The sequence below is a fragment of the Microcebus murinus genome, chromosome 1 (genome assembly GCF_040939455.1).
Source record: "Microcebus murinus isolate Inina chromosome 1, M.murinus_Inina_mat1.0, whole genome shotgun sequence".
Taxonomy (NCBI): domain Eukaryota; kingdom Metazoa; phylum Chordata; class Mammalia; order Primates; family Cheirogaleidae; genus Microcebus; species Microcebus murinus.
In genome coordinates, this window is record NC_134104.1 from 45,525,063 (window position 1) to 45,530,532 (window position 5,470).

Genomic DNA, 5,470 nt, shown 5'->3' on the forward strand with positions numbered 1-5,470 from the left:
TGAGTAATAAAACTAATATCTTACTTTTATCATTAACAACTTGAACTTTAAAAAAATAATGTTGGCCGGGCGCGGTGGCTCACGCCTGTAATCCTAGCACTCTGGGAGGCTGAGGCAGGTGAATCGCTCAAGGTCAGGAGTTCGAAACCAGCCTGAGCAAGTGTGAGACCCCATCTCTACTAAAAATAGAAAAATTAATTGGCTAACTAAAAATATATAAGAAAAAATTAGCCGGGCATGGTGGCCCATGCCTATAGTCCCAAGCTACTTGGGAGGCTGAAGCAGAAGGATTGCTTGAGCTCAGGAGTTTGAGGTTGCTGTGAGCTAGGCTGATGCCATGGCACTCACTCTAGCCTGGGCAACAAAGTGAGACTCTGTCTCAAAAAAAAAATGATTTCATAAAAAAATTAAATAAATATGTCTTCATTGAGATATGATTCATATGCCATAGACCTTTTATTAATAAATGTCTATAATCCAGTGGTTTTTAGTATATTCACAGAGTTGCACAACCTTCACCACTATTTAATTCTAGAACATTTCATCACCTCAAAAAGAAACCCAACTATTTCTATTAGCAATCACTTTCCCTCTTCCCTATAGCCCTTGGCAACCACTGATGTACTTTCTATCTCTATGGATTTGCCTATTCTGGACATTTTGTTGTAAAAGGAATCATACAATATCTTTTTGTGTCTGGCTTCTTTCACTTAGCATATATTTTTAAGCTTCACTTGTGCATGTATCCAGATTTTTGTGGCTGAATAATATTTCATTGTATGGATATATCATATTCATCAGTTGATGAACATTTGGATTGCTTCCGCTTTTTGGCTATTATGAATAATGCTCTGTAATCATTTGTATACAAGTTTTTGTGTTGACATGTTTTCAGTTTTCTTAGCTATCTACATAGAAGTGGAATTACTGGATCTGGGTTTATCTTTTTGAGGAACTTCCAAATGGTTTTCCAGAAGGGCTTTACTATTTTACATTCCCACTGGCAATGTGTGAGAATCTCTCTACTTTCTTTTTAACACTTGTTATTGTCTTTTTGATTATAGCCATTCTAATCGGTATGAAGTGATATCTCGTCGTTTTGATTTGCATTTCCCTAATTAATGATGTTGAGTATCTTTTCATATGCTTACTGGATATTTGTGTATCTTATTTGGATCAGATCCTTTATCCATTTTTGAAATTGGCTTATCTTTTTGTTGGGTTGTAAGAGTTCTTTACAAGTTCTAGATAAATGTCTTTTATTAGATATATGATTTGCTAATATTTTCTCTCATTCTCTGGGTTGTATTTTCACATTCTTCATGGTGTTATTTGAACTATCAAAGTTTTTATAGTAATTTTGATGACATCCAGCTTAATTATTTTTTCTTTTGTCACTTGGGTTTTTGGTGTTACATTTAAGGAACCATTGCCTAATTGAAAGTAATGAAGATTCACTACTATATTTTCTTTTAAGAATTTTATGGTTTTAATTTTTATAATTACATCACTGATCCATTTTGAATTAAGTTTTTTATATATGTGGTAGAGGTCCAACTTCATTCTTTTACATATGGATATCCAGTTGTGCCAGCACCAACTATTAAAAAGATTATTTTTTCCACATTAAATGATCTGGGCACCATTGTTGAAAAATCATTTGACCATACTATGAGATTCTATTTCTGTGCTCTAAATTCTATTCAATTTATCTGTATGTCTGTCCTTGTGGAAGGAACACACTGTCTTAATTACTGTAACTTTTGAAATTGGCAAGTATGAATCATCAAACTTTGATCTTGCTTTTCAAGATTATTTTCTGAGTTCCTTATTCTTAGTCCCTTGCATTTCCATGTGAATATTTAGATCAGCTGGTCAGTTTGCAACAAAGGCAGCTGGAATTTTGACAGGGATTGCATTGAATCTGTACATCAGTTTGGGAACTATTGCCTTCTTAACAATATGTGAATATTCCAATCTGCGAATGAGATGTCTTTTCCTTTATTTGGGTTTTTAATTTTTTTCAATGTTGCTTTTTGGCTTTTCATTATCTTTTTTAAAAACTCTTACACATCTCTAGTTAAATTTATTCTTTAGTATTTTATTGGTTTTTATGCTATCGTAAAGTGGAATTGTTCTCTTTATTTTTAGGTTGCTCATTGCTTCTGTATAGAAATATAATTGATTTTTGTGTATGGATTTTAAATCTTTTAAATTTTTTTTAATTTTTATTGATACATAATGTGTATATTTTCAGGGTACATGTGATAACTTAGTACATTCACATAATTTGTAAAGATCAAATCTGTGTAATTGAGATATCCATCACCTTAAATAAATTATTTTCTGTTTCTTTATGCCAGAAACAAATTATTCTCTTTGATCTATTTTGAAATATACAATCAATTATTATAAACTGTAGTCACCCTACTGATCTATCAAACACTAGGTCTTATTTATTCTATCTAACTCTATAGCCATTAATCAACCTCTTTTCATCCATTTCTCCCCTCTAATCTTCCTGGCCTCTGATAATCACTAATCTATTTTACTTAGGTCTATTAATATTAATGTTTGCTCTGTGTATTTGGGAGCTCCAGTATTGGGTGCATAGACACTTATAATTGTTATATCCTCTTACTGAATTGACCCCTTTGTCTCCTTTTATAGTCTTAGTAGTCTATTTTATTTAAGTGTAGCTACTCCTGCTCTTCTTTGGTTTCCAGTTGCATAGGATATCTTTTTCCATCCCTTTCAATCTATCTGTGTCTTTGTAGGTGAAGTGGGTTGTTTTTTTTTAGGTAGTAATTCAAAAGTTTAATTTGCTATTTCTTGTCACATTGACTTTTAAAAGCATTTAACCTTATAGATTGTCTATAAAATGTGAGAAGTGTTAAATATTCTTTATTTGATATTACACATAAACCACACTAAAATGCCTTTCAATAAATAAAAGGCAGCATTTTAGTAGACGTAGGGAAATTGGATTGGCATAGCGAAGACCAAAAATATATAAAGTAAACATTGCTACCTTATCTCCAGCCCTAGCCTTTAACAGGCTAATAAACACTAAACACCAGTGAGTCTTGCTTGGTTCTAAAACAGTGAAGGGATTTCCCTAGTATTTAATATATTCATATAACCAGTTGTATAAATCTAAATATAAAACCAGTCTTCAACAGGTTTTGAAATGGCAATTTACCATCCTTGTGAAAACTTGAACACCATTAATTAATCCAATCATGTCTTCAGAAGGTGGGAAACAGTGATAGCATTTACTGTTTTGGAATTACTATCAAAATTCAAAAAACCGAATTAACCACAAGCCAGTCTTAGTTAAATCAGGACTGTCCAACAAAAATATTCTTGTCACTCTTTCATGATCTGAATTCTGGTGTATGAGACCAATGAAATTATAGTACACATAAAAACAGTTATGAGAGATTTCTGGTTTGTAATAAATAAGGCAGTGGCTGATTATTACTCATTAGTGGCTTTTTTGAGATAAGCTATCAAGTCTGCCCTTTCTCCCTTCTTCTTAATGCCGGCGAAGATCATTTTTGTTCCAGGGATGTACTTCTTGGGATTCTCCAAATACTCCATCAGTGTATCCTCTCCCCAGGTGATGCCTTTGTTCTTATTGGCGTCTGTGTAAGAGAATCCAGCAGCCTGACCTGTCTTTCTCCCAAAGAGACCATGGAGATTTGGCCCAGTCTTGTGCTTGCCTCCCTTTTCCACAGTGTGGCACTGGGCACACTTATGAACAAAAATCTTCTTGCCTTTCTCAACATCACCCATATTTAATTCTGTCTTTGGTTGCTGACGGCATGAAGGTTCCCAGTCAGAAGCCGGACGTCCCGCTCTCTAAGTCGAGTGGGTTTCTTATACACAGTATAGTTGGGTCTTGTTTATTCATTCAGCCACTCTATGTCTTTTAATTGGAGAATTGAGTCTATTTATATTCAGTGTTATTATTGATAGGTAAGGGCTTAGTACTACCATTTTGTTGCTTGTGTTCTGGTTGCTTTGTAACTCCTCTTTCTTGCTGTCTTTTGTGGTTAAGTGATTTTCTCTGGTAGTATGTCTTAATACATTGCTTTTTTTAAGAGACAGGGTCTCACTTTGTTGCCCCAGCTGGGGTATAGTGGTGCAAATCATAGCTTATTATAACTTCAAATTCCCAGGCTCAAGCAGTCCTCCTGCCTCAGCCTTCTGTGTAGCTGGGACTGCAGACATGCACCACCACACCTGGTTACTTTTTTTAAAGAAATTTGTAGAGACAAGGTCTTGCTGTGTTGCTCAGGCTGGTCTCAACTCCCTGGCTTCAAGTGATCCTCTCACCTCAGCCTCCCAAAGTGCTGGGATTACAGGTGTGAGCCACCATGCCATCCTGTTACTTTTTATTGTTAGTGAATCTATTATAGGTTTTTGCATTATGGTTACTATGAGGCTTACAAAAAATGTAAATATAACAAGTTATTTTAAAGAAACAACAGCTTACCTTAAATCACAAAGAATAGAAGCAAAACATGAAAAAGAAAACCTCTGTACTTTAACTTCATCCCCTCCACAGTTAGATTTTATGTAATCAATTTACATACTTTCATAATGCATATCTCTTAATAGGTTGCTGAAGGTATTATTGTTTTTGATAGATTGTCTTTTGGGCTTTGTACTGAAGTTATGAGTGAATTGCACACACAGTTACTATGTAGGGTATTCTGGGTTTGTCCATGTTCTTAATTTTACCAATGGGTTTTATACTTTCAAATGTTTTCTTGTTGCATGTTAGTGTATTTTACTTTCACATTGAAGAACTCCCTTTAGCATTTCTTGTAAGACAGGTTTGGTGGTGGTAAATTGTCTCAGCTTTTGTTTATCTTGGAAAAACTTTTATTTCTATGTGAAGGATAGCTCTGCTGGATAGACTATTCTTCAATGGCAGGTTTTTTTCTGTTAGCACTTCGAAGGTGTCATCCATTCCCTCCTGGCCTGTATGGTTTCTGTTCAGAATTCTGTTGCCAAATGAATTGGAGCTCCCTTTATATATTATTTGCTGCTTTTCTTTTGCTGTTCTTATGATACTCTCTTTGACTTTTGAGAGTTTGACTATTACATGCCTTGGGGTAGTCTTATTTGGTTAAATCTGTTTGTCGTTCTCTGACTTTCTTGTACCTTGGATATTTATCTATTTTTCAAGTTTTGAAGTTTTCTGTTATTTCTTTGAATCAGGTTTCTACTCCTCTCTCTTGCTCAGCTCCCTCTTGAACACCCATAATTCTTAGATTTGGTCTCGAGGTTATTTTCTACATCTTATAGGTGATCTTTGTTCTTTTTCATTCTTTTTTCTTTTTCCTCTTCTGTGTATTTTCAGATAGCCTGTCCTCAAGCTCACTGATTGTTTCTTATGCTTGATCCATTGTGTTGCTGAGAGCCTCTAATGGATTTTTCAGTTCAGCAATTCTATTTC

General features: G+C 34.5%; 1 pseudogene; it reads right to left on the reverse strand.

Moving 5' to 3' along the window:
- Positions 1-3,477: 3,477 nt before the first annotated feature.
- On the reverse strand, positions 3,478-3,855 carry LOC105859348 (cytochrome c, somatic pseudogene; annotated as a pseudogene).
- Between the last annotated feature and the right edge of the window lie 1,615 nt (positions 3,856-5,470).